We start from the raw sequence: 11,884 nt of genomic DNA, 5'->3' as shown, positions 1-11,884 counted from the left end.
TAACAGAATGAAGCGGGGTGGGGGGGAATGCCTTTAACAGCATCCAGACCCCCCTTTCAAGATAAAAACACTTAGAAAACTGGAAGTTGAAGGGAACCTCCTCAACATGGTAGAGGGCACCTACAAAAAAATCGACAGCTAACAGCATATTCCATAGGAAAGACCATTCCTTCCCTCTAAGATCAGGAAAAAGACTAGGATGCTCATTTTTACCACTGCAATTCAGCAAGGTACTGGAGTTCTGGCCTGAGCGATTGGACAAGAAAATAAGAAGTAAAAGGTATCCGATTTGGAAAGAAGTAAAATTATCTCTATTCACAAATGAAATGATCCTATATATATATTTTAAATCTGAAAATCCACAAGAAAGCCACTAAAGGAAATAAACAATTTCAGCAAAGTTGCAGCGTACAAGATCAACACACACAAAAATCGGTTGTGTTCCTATGTACCTGCAATGAATGACCCAAAAAAAGAAATTAAGAAAGCTACAGGTTTCTCCAACTATCCACAAGCAGACCGTTCCCATGAAAGCTTCAGAAGCTGAAATGGCATAAAGCAAAAAAGCAATTATCTGGACATATCTTGCTAATGGATGCAAAAAAACGAATCAAGATAAAGCACAGATGCTCACAGACACAGTTCAAAGCTATGGCGGCTTGATGCTGAGGGTGGATCCAAGCAAGGAAAGAGCTTGGTGGGGCCGTTCCCACTACTCAGAGTGTGCTAGTTCTATAACAGCTCACTGCAAAAACCAAGGGTGACTGCTATTTTCACTGTTCTCCTTTTTTTCATAAAAGCAAAAATCCTCTTCATATTTCTTTTTCTCTCAAAGTACACTTTTCTCCAAGTCTAAGATGCCATCAAAAAAACATCTGCCAATTTTAGAAATGTTAAAATGTGGGGAAAATATAAGCCTAGACACAGCAAAATACAGTAAATATCTTATTCCTCTAAATTCCCCTCAAAAAGGGCTTCCTAGGTGGCGCAGTGGGTAGGAATCTGCCTGCCAATGCAGGGGACACGGGTTCGAGCCCTACTCTGGGAAGATCCCACGGGCCGCGAGCTGCTGGGCCCGTGTGCCACAACTATTGAGTCCATGTGCTGCAACTACTGAGGCCCACGCGCCTAGAGCCCATGCCCCGCAACAGGAGAAGCCATGGCAGTGGGGAGCCCCGCGCACCACAGAGGGGAGTAGCCCCTACTCACCGCAACTAAAGAGAGCCCACGCACAGCAGGGAAGACCCAACACAGCCAATAAAATAAATAAATAAATTTTAAATTCCCTCAAAAAAAAAAAAAAAGAATTCCATGATATGTACACTTTTAATACACATGGAAGAGTATATACACATATTTATTTACTTTTTATGCGTTGATTTTAACTTACAGATTCCATGTAAAATATATTTTTAACTTGAAGATACAGAGATTGATACATATTTGTAATTTGTTCATCTTGCCAGATAACCCTCTCCCACCTTACCTTCTCCTTCAGGTACTGGAGGCAGCACACCACAGCTATGCCTTTAGATCCTGGCTGGCTGCTGCCATCTGCGGCTTGCTCCACCCATGTAAAGATGGCTCTTCCTCCTGGCATGTGAATATCATCTGCCCCTTCCCCTTTGGGTAGGGTGTTCTGCCCACTGAGATGGGCTATCTGGGACCTGCGTGTACTCTGGGGGCCGCTGGGCTGGGAATGTCTCTGCTAGTATCCTCCCAAACCACAGGATGGGGCAGGAGGAATGGCCCTCACTCAAGACATTGTGCCTACAGACACAATGACTTCTTGCGGTTGCTTCAAAAGCATGTCCAAGCGCTCCTGCCCATTGGCACCTGTTTCCCCAGGAGCTGCTCCCACGGTATGTCTGGCTTTATGAGCCGAGGAGAAAGCACTGGTCTTCAGCATACTTCTCTGTGTTGTTCACACAGGAGACCTTGTGTGGGGTTCAGACAAAACCAGAGCCCGGGAGTGGTGCTGGGAAAATATATCATGAAGTGGAATGGCAGAGAGGACCCACATTCTATTGAGTTTACAGAAATTAAAAAGATTACTGAGATTCCAGAAGCGTTCACCTTCAGTTCACAACCAGCTGTCTTAATTAAAATGCTGCTAAAGGAAGCAAATCAATTAACAGATACCTTACAAGATGGTTTATTCTATCTTACACACTGAAAATTGCTTATGAGTATTGCATTACCGCTTTAGGTTATCAGTTAACCAAGGCTGCTAATGAATGACATTGTTATCAAGTCAGGTAAAAGACGCCCTGGGAATCCAGACAGATTATTACAACACAGCACTTCAAAATATAGCTCATCTTCCATCACACACAAGGAGAGTAACCTAATCTAAGGAGCACGAATCCATACAGCCCCCCCGAATTTCTGTTGAATGAAAAGGCAAAGAGTAGTCCTTAATGCAGCCCCAAAATATAGAGTTAATATTACAGAGGAGAGAAATGTGAAGGGGGCCCGTGCCGTGGAGCCTTAGGTTTAAGGCAATAATCAGAGATGTGGGTTTCCTAAGCCTCTGCCAGTTGTGTCCTCCATGATAAGGTATGGACGTTGTCATAGTCACCACAGGACAATTCCATAAGCATAACAATAATTGCTTGCATTCGTGTAGCTCTCTACAAGGCACAGCAGCTGCTTTCTCATTTAACCCTTTGTTGGCTCTGCCACTTGAAGAGCTGCAGAGCTGCAGGCCCGTTTCACGGCCGTCAGACCCCTTTCTCCCACGCCAGCCCAGCCCAGCCCGCCATTTCATCTTTTAGAAGGTCTGTCTTTCTTTTATAGGTAGGAATAGTGCCCCGGGGTTTCCATGTTTCAGGGCCCCTGAATGTTGACAGGGGTTTTCTCCCAGGGGTTTTCTTCTGGCAGCTAAGAAGGTGACATCAACTGTTCTAGAAAAGGCTGCTCACCTCTTGGTAAGACGGTGATGCTAAAGAGGCTGTGTCTTGAGTTAGGTCTCATTCCATGACCCATTTGCTGCCAGTAAAATCTGTTGACATGAACACAATGCCATTGTGAAGCATGAGCAGCTCTGACATGGGGAATCAGGAGAGGCAGAGAGGATTTACTGGCTTCTAAACTTTCTTACTCCTGGAAAGAGTGATCTATGCAGTCAGCTTCTTGAGAAGAAAAGCACTATTTTCCTTCAGGACAGAGGCACTGTAGATTCTGTAAGTTCTATTATTTGCCCTGGGTTTTGAGTTCCATGTGCTGATCTACCACCAGCTTTGGATGCTCAAATTCAAGCTCTCTTCAAGACTGCAACCGCGGTCAGCTGTGAGAGTGCCGAACCCCTCCTAAAGAGGCTGCTCACTCAGAGCTCAATCACTTGTGCATTTCTGGAAAGAAAAAGAGCCATCTGTAAGATTTGTTGACAGAGTGACCATGCTCTAACTAATCATGGCATAGGCTTATGCCACCCGCACAATTAAACAGGTATGAAGGAGTTCATCAGCAAATCTTAGCAAGGTGGGACATTTCCTCGTGTGACACAGGAAGAGATCTGAAGACCAGTGACGCTAGGTGAAGGGGACAGTTTTTCAGATAGAGCTCAACCTAGAGGTTGTTTGCTGCCTCCCGAAACTGAGGCCACTAAACCTCATCCACTTTGGTGACAAAAAGGGAAGAAGTCATTCCCCAAGGCTAGTAAGTATATCAAGGGGAAAGTGCCACTTTCTGTATTCAAAGAGTTTATGTAGATCTGAGCAGGTGCCACAAGGAACAAGGTAGACAGACCTGCAGGAATGTAACTAGAAACTGATACCTTCGAGTCTGAAGTATACCCTGTCACAAAGGGTGAGACGTCTCTGTGCTTATTGTATCAGCTTTGACAGGAGGGAATGGCAGTATAGATATACATTAAAAACTAGGAAGACGGAAGAAAATATGGTCACCAAACCAGACCCCAATATGGTAGAGCTTGGGCTGAAAGTAGGGCAGAGACCTTCCTGTGGCCACTCTTAGCTAAGGGCCTCACCAAAACTTCCATGTTGAGGCCAAATTCACAGCAACACTTCATTGTAGTTTCACATAAATATTACCTATAGTTATAACAGCATGACATATTTATGCTCACATGGTATACTTGTTTATGCCATTCCACTGTGCATATTCAGTCCTAGTATCTTGAGTCTAGCATCTGTCTACGAGAGAAGCGGCAGAACTAGTAGAAAGACAGGGCAGGATGAAGCCTCACTGGGGCAAGCCAAGTCGACATCCATAAAAAGGACAGCATATGCCTATCTACCTCACGTGTGGAGGACCAAGGGCACAGGTTGAGGTCAGGGTTACAAAACTTGATGGAAGCAGAACCGACATGGAAGACAAGCAAGTTGGAAACAAGCAAGGATGCTGAAAGAGAGAAGAGGAAAGAGGAATTCCATGAGAAAGTCTCAAATGCTATCAGGTTGTACTTCTCCTTTAAAGGAAGGTGGGTCCAGAAGAACAGAGTTCTACTTGGCTAGTCTAGAGGCTCAACAGATAGTTTATTCCTCCTATTATCTTTGAAAAGTCCTGAGTTGAAAGGACCCCTTCAGGTGTTGCTAAGCAGAGGATCTAAAGTGGCTGGAACAGCCAGAATTTTCACTTGAGATACTGATGCCAAGACAAGATGGGCAGACCAAGAGAGCAGCTCCTCCCACCCCTGACATCCCTGAGCTGGGGAAGTGGCACCTGTGAGTTACCACATTGAGGAACTATTCTCTAACAGGACAGGGATTCCTCTACAGATGTGTGTACCACCAGCCCCTAGAGATGGGGACATAACCTGCAGGAAGAGATAAGCTGGGCAGAGGCTGGGATAGCATCTGCTGGCTGGACTAGTAAGTGAATCAGCCTGCAGACCTGGGTTGCATATCAAGAGAAAGAGACTTTTGGAGACTCTAGGATTATAGTGGCTGCCTAAACGCAAATCTTCCACCACTTCCTCCAAAAATCATGCAGACCAACAAAGAGAAAAGGAAAAAATTAAACTTAACTAGTAACAAGGGTGCCTATACGTCCTGGTTTGCCTGGGACTATCCCAGGGTATATCTGCTGAGGATAAGTTAATGCCTGCTAACGCTGAAAAGACTTTTGACCAAATCCCACACACATTCCTAAAAAACTCAATAAAATAGGAATTGATGGATGTTTCCTTAACATGATAAAACTTGTTTACTTTAGCCTTAAAGTTAACATCTTACTTAATGAAAACCACTAGAGGATTTCCCACCAAGATCAGACACAAGACAAGTATACTCACTGTTTCCACCGTTATTTAACATTGGTGGTTTTGGCCAATGCAATCAGAGAGGAGAAAACAATTAGAAGCTTAAGAATTGTGAGAGAAGATCTACAATTTGGCAGATGACAGAATATGATGAAAACTTAAGGAGATCAAGAAGAAAACAAACAAAACAATAAAAGCATTCAATAAGCCAGCTGCTATCACTTTAATACATCAAAAAAAAAAATCCATAAGCAATCAATGACTACGTAGGAGACATAATGGGAAATTCCATTTACAAAAGCAACAAAAACATAAAATATTTAGAAGTAAACTTAATAAGAAATGTGAAAAATCCATAAGAGTAAAATCTGAAAACTCTCCTGAGACACACAAAAACAGACTTGTAAAAAATATGTATTTCTTGTCAGTGAAGGAGAATATCATAAAGAAGTCAAACGTCTTCAATTTAATATGTGAACATAATGCAACCCCAATAAAAATATGTTTGTTTTTGTAGCTAGATTATGAAGTTGATTGTAAAGTTTATATGGAAAAACAAATATACAGGAATAGCTAAAACAGAATAGCAGGGTGTGCGGGAAACAGCCCCCCCAGGTACTAGAGCATACATGAAGCCACCACAAGAAAGACTGTGGAAACAGCATATGACTAATCACACATATCAGTGGAGAATAATATGACGTCGAGAAATAGTCCCAGCATATGTAGTAATTTAGAACATGATAAAGGTGGCAAACAAAACACTGGGGAAAATATGGTGGTTTTGAAAAATAACATTGAAATAACTGGATTGCTATTTGGGAAAAAGATAAAAATTGGATCTATATCTCATACCATATACCCTATCAAATGAATCAGAGATCAAAATAAAAATAAACCCATATGAGAACCAGAATGATATATATTTGTGTATATGCATACGTATGTGCCTATATAAACACTTATCTAATTTTATAAAAATTGTATATATGTAAAAAAATTTTAATTAAATATATTTTTGTAAAAGGAACACAGGAAGAATAAAGCGGGAACTATTGAGATTAATTACCTCAAAGCAGTGGGTGGGAGCAGGGTGGAGAGGACAGGATGAGAGCAAAACATCTCTGAGTTTACCTGTTTACATGTTTTTAGTTTGAAACCATATACATGTTTTACATACTCAAAAAATGAAATTAAACTAAAAGGATTAAGAAAGGAAACAAAAACCAACATATACACTGAAACAAATGTCCCTAACTCTATATCAAATTGATAGCATAATCACACTGAGAAAATAATTAATTCAATTTGAACACAACACTCTGTACATATGGAGGACTAAATTCTAAGAACAAAGAACTACAAAGAAATTTTTAAGCAAGTTTGTAGTTGTACAGTGTTGTAAGTCTGAAAGCACATATTTTGTTTGTATTACAGGATACAGCAAATGGGTAAAAATATTTACCTGATTAGGAAACAGTGTTTTTACTTTAAAGGAGGCAAAATAAAAATATGGAATGAGGAAATCTTAAGAACCTTATGATATTGAGTTTTTGATTTAAATACACATTTGCCAACTGTCCATTGAAAGGACCTACAAGCAATGATTCCTCAATAACCGTGAGCAAACATCATGCCCAGATCTTGGTTTCTAAAAACTATGCCACATCAAAAAGAAAGAGGAGGAGGAGAAGAAGGAGAAAACCATGGATCTAGGGAAGATGAGTGAGTCCAGGTCTGATCAGGAACAGTACAAGGTGAGCCTGGGACTGTGTCATATCAGAAGTCTAGGAAATGATCAGTGACTACTGGGGTCCTGTCTAAAGCCACCAAGAAGTGATTTGAATTAATAACTTGGGACAATTTGAGATCAAAAAGATTCATGATGGTGATGAATTACAATGCGTTGAAGTCCATACGAAAAAATGTTAAACAAGGAAGAGAAAAAGAAAAGGGGGAAAGGACAATCTTTTTTCTAGAATGCCAGCTATTAAATGTAGAAGGAATGCTGGAACTAGAAACTCAGTACTCAGTAACCCCCAATACACTAACTGATTCAAACATGGATCATGAATAGATGTTAAATCATTGGGTGAAGAATTAGTGGGGTCAGGATGTTCCCATGTCTCAAACTCCCACCCCTTAGCTTATTTACTAATTACAAAGGAGAGATTTTCTCTCTACAGTGCAGAGATCTAGCTGTCACTTCCCTAGCCAAGCAATCAAAAGCAGCATCACCAACAGTGAGAGAACATGGGGTCATGTGCCTCCTAGTGCAACACACTGAAAGATGCATATGCAATGTCATCTCTGGGTAATTATGACAAAATTCTCAAGCTGAATCTACTTAGGAAGAAACAAACAAATCCAGAAAATAGGACATCATGGAAGACGAATGGCTTAGGTACTTTAAAACTGACAATGCCATGGGGAGAGAAGGAAACACTGAGAGAGACTAAAAAGGGACAAGACCAAATATAATGGCTCCTGGCTTGGAAAAATAGAGCCATAAGAAATACGTGTGAAACAATCAGAGAAACTGGAATACGGGCTGTGTAATAGATGGCACTGTTGAATACCACCCATTTCCATTCATTTCTTACAATTCATGTCATTGTACTGTGATTATGTGGGAGATACATAGTATATTTAAAGGTGAAATATAATGATATCTATACTAGTTTTTAAGTGAATCAGAAAGAAATTATGCATACAGAGATAAAGCAAGTAGGGCAAAATCTTAATTTATGGGTCTAGGTGAAGGGTGAGACGTTTCTGTTGCATGGTTCTTTCAACTTTTCTGTGGCTTTGAAGATATTTTAAAAAGAAGGACGGTGAGACCACGTGGATGGTGCATAAGGTGCAGGAAAGCGGGACGAGGGGACGTGAGTTGTGAACCAGCCATTCAGATAAACCTGGAGGAGGTGCCTCCTTTCCTGGGAGCAGGTCTCCTTCAGCTAGTAGCCTAGACTCCTGTTCGCCATCCTGAAAGTCTGCCCTGCATGCTCAGGCCTTGTCCACTCTGAGACCCCACAGCAGCGTTGAAAAGCAGACACTTCTGCCAAACTGATAGCTTGATGACACAAAGAAAAGTTTTGGAGTTTTTTTTTTTCATCAGATGGACTAAGCTGGCTAACAGTTGGTTGGCCTCCGTCAAAGAAAAGGTCTTAGAAAATCAAATAAGATAAAATTTAAGTATTTTGCTGTTAAAACTCAGTTTCCTCAGATCTAATCAGGCAAATGCCCCACAGCTTCATTTAAAATCTTGCCAAAGTACCCCCACATTAAGACTTTCTGCAACTGTCCCAAAGAGATGCTGGTTCCCGGCCTCACAGCCATCCTGGCAGCAGGACTTCTGGCCCGTGGCGAGCAATGCCCCTCCCGTCCTGAGGGGGGCCGTGCAAGAGAGCCACCAGCCAGCGCAGGACAGGAGAGGGACTGCCTTTCCTTCTTTCAATAAGAGCGATCCATCACTCTTATGACTCACCTTTCAGAGAAAGCGCGGTCTAACCTGCAAAACAAGAGGACAGGATGTTCACTAAATCATTTCTAGATGACTGAAAGCACAGGGCAAGTTCTGCTGCAGCAGAATGGCTTGCCTGTCCTTTGCTTTTTCTTTCAGGTCTAACTTCTTCCCGACTCAGCCTGACTCCATCTAGTGTCAGTTTTGGAAACTTGAATTGTGCCTCCCTTCTCTGAAGAGGAGCTCTGGTGTGATACGTGCTGAGAACAGTTCGCTGCACATGATGGGGGAATGGATGCGGGGGGACTCCCATCCAGCCATTAATTCCCAGCCACCTGCCTCTCCCCATCCTTTGTCCATTTCTTCCATTGCTCCACCCCCTGCCTTCCTCCTGCACCCTTCGTGGCCCCTTTCCTGTCCTTCACTCTCACAATGTTTATTGTTGAATGACTGTGGCAGACACCTGGTCTGGATTATGGAAATTTCCCCCTGCAGCTCCAATGTATCACAATCATTCAGACTCTTCAAACATGAAACGGAGATGCTCCTCTGACACCAGTGTACATAGGAACATAAAACCACAGTGACTGTTCACCCAACAATGCTTTTGAATTGGTTTGCGTTGTACTGTTCACAACAGCATCTTCATGCACACACTTGTGTGTGCCAGGCCTTCCTAATGAATCATCACAGCCTCTCGAATCCCCTCATCCCCTAGCACACACATATGCATGTACACATTCATCAGGATTAAGAGTTGGGCATTGTGAAATCTTTCCGTTTTGTGAATTCCATGACTAAGATGTCCCTGAATCAGGGTTTGCAACAGTTCTGGAAACTTCCAAGGGCACTGGCGCTTCCGAAGCACGATGCCTTAACCCAAAGTGTCCCCTGATGAGTGTAGGCAATTTGGGAGGTCAAGACAGCATCACTCACCATGGTTGGTGAGAAGATCACTCTGCCAGAGTCTCCACCTGCCTACCTGACTGTCCTGACACAGGGCCAGAGCTGACCACAGCAGCCTGCAGCCTCAGCCACCCAGCAGAGGACCCCTGAGACCATGTGTAGGCAGAGTATTCGCCCACATCCATCCAAAACTGACCCCTATCCTATGCTCCCCACTACAGAGACCAGCCGGGCCCCCAAAGGGAATACGGGTTCTGGGCCTGGGATTCATCTATGCGTTCCCAGGTCCCCTCACCCTCGCCATCAAGAGCTCATCGTCCTCATCCTTCCAGACTTAATGCATGGCCTCCCATGACCTAGTCTGCCAAAAGTCCTGTTAGAACCCCTGGGGAAGGCCAGTCTGCCCTGATTCTATAGTGGAAGAGCAGTCAGAGTGTGGCCCTGGGTGAGCTGGATGAGGGGTGGCAGCTATACACTCAGGGAACCTGTCATTACACCAATTCCCCAAGGGCTGGAAGGAGATAGAGCTGCCCCAGGGAGAAGGCGCCTCAGGGCGGGGAAGGGGAGTGGCATTCGCTGACTTGAAATTCTACTTTCCTACATGAGTGGGTTATGGGTTTGGTGGCCGTTGGGAACTGTTCAGAGAGTTTCTTCTGGAAAGAGAAATGGGACAACTTTAGCCAGTGTGGGTCTGAGTGTGTGTGAATGTGTGCGTGTGAGATGGGACACATGGCATCTGTGGTCCTCCAGCCCCAAATGCCCCCAGTTCCACCACACATTTCCAAAATCCCCAGGAGCTGGGTCCAGTCCCCTCTCCGTGAGAACCTTGGGTGCACTGCCAGTGAGGGGGTAGGTGTGTGGCCACCCCGGGACCTGGAGCCCATGCCTCACAGGCCCCTCAAACCTAGGATGACCACGGGCTCCAGTTTTCCTAGGACAGAGCAGATTTACGTCCGTCGTCCTGACACAAGCATCAGTACAATCGTGCCTCTTCTCTGCTCTCAAAAAGTCCTGATCTGATAACGTAAAAGGTCACCCTAATCACACCTGTCTGCTCCTGTCCAGGCCTCTGTGGGGTGGCTAAACAGAGAGTGGAGAGGGAGACGGGGGACGGAGAGAGACACAGAAACACTGAGCGTCAGAAACAGAGATAGGCGATGCTTGGAGCACACTCCGAAATCCTTGCCAGACACCAGCACGTCTGAAGGAGGGCAGATCCTCAAGAAAGTGAAAGTCTTGAGAAAATCCATTTCCAGCTCATCCCCAGGGTATCACCCTGAAGGCAGCGTACCGCACATCGTCTCTCCATCTCCCACGGATCCACACGTTCCTTCAAGAGATGGCTACTATGTACTTACCAAGCCCCAGGTCCCAGGGAAAAACTGCAGGAGGAGACCGTGCCTGGCATCCCTCTAAGAGCCCACCGCCTCGTCTCAGCCCAGACCTCTGTCCTGAATGCCAGCCGCTCACTAAATATCTCCTCTACCTGGAAGTCTCCAGAAGCCTCAGACCCACCATATTCAAAAAGGCAGTTGCCAACACACACCCCACCCCAGCCTGCTGCCCACGCCTGCTCTACCACTTACTTCTCAAAGGGCACTGTGGGCTAGGACCCCCCCCCCACCACCCCAACAAATGCTGGCTGTTCTGGATTTCCCTGCACCTTCACTCAGCCCCCATGTCCTAGGCTGGCTGCCTCCTTGGTAACACTCAGATCCTTGCTCCAGAAGGCTTTGCAGTAGCTTGCAGCTATCTGCGTGAAGAGCATTCTATATGATACAAAATAGCAAGTGCAAAGGTCCTGAGGTAGGATTGTCCTTGTAGCACATAGGATCTATGCAAAAGAGCAGTGTGGCTGGGTGGCAGCAGGGAAGCCTGCAGAAACAGAACACATGTGGTTTCCCAACTGGGACATGGCAGGAGCTGGGGACATGATCAGGGCATGATCCTGAGAGTGGGGGATGCAGTGGGGGAACCTTGAGTAGGGGTGGGGGGGTGGGCAGAATTTAACCCATGGTGTGTAGAAGCAAGCCCCATCTTCCTTTGGCTACTGTGCCCTGTGGGCTCCCCACTCTCATGACACCTTCCCGCTGCCCAAAAGAGGGGAGGGTGAGAAGAGGGGGCCGTGGGGTGCATCCTAGTCCTCTAGGAAGTGTTTCAAAGTGGAGAAAGGAGCCAAGATGTCAGGCGATAGAGCAGGGTGGATAAAACAGGAGGGAAAATGATACCGGTCACAAGTCAGCAGCAACCTTACCTTCGAGTTCTCTTCTTTAGCTCGATGGTGTCTAAAC

The 11,884-nt window shown here is 44.7% G+C and overlaps 1 long non-coding RNA gene across 1 annotated transcript; it reads right to left on the bottom strand.

The window, feature by feature from the left end:
* Positions 1–3,313: 3,313 nt before the first annotated feature.
* LOC130853061 (uncharacterized) lies at positions 3,314–11,878 on the bottom strand. The gene is made up of 3 exons (XR_009053660.1): positions 11,848–11,878; positions 8,712–8,735; positions 3,314–3,353 (listed from the first exon to the last, which is right to left on the bottom strand). It is a non-coding gene; the product is annotated as an uncharacterized LOC130853061 (long non-coding RNA).
* Positions 11,879–11,884: the final 6 nt, after the last annotated feature.

Source organism: Hippopotamus amphibius, chromosome 5 (genome assembly GCF_030028045.1).
Source record: "Hippopotamus amphibius kiboko isolate mHipAmp2 chromosome 5, mHipAmp2.hap2, whole genome shotgun sequence".
Taxonomy (NCBI): Eukaryota; Metazoa; Chordata; class Mammalia; order Artiodactyla; family Hippopotamidae; genus Hippopotamus; species Hippopotamus amphibius.
Note: the sequence above shows the minus strand (reverse complement) of the source record. Positions and strands in the feature narration are given on the sequence as shown.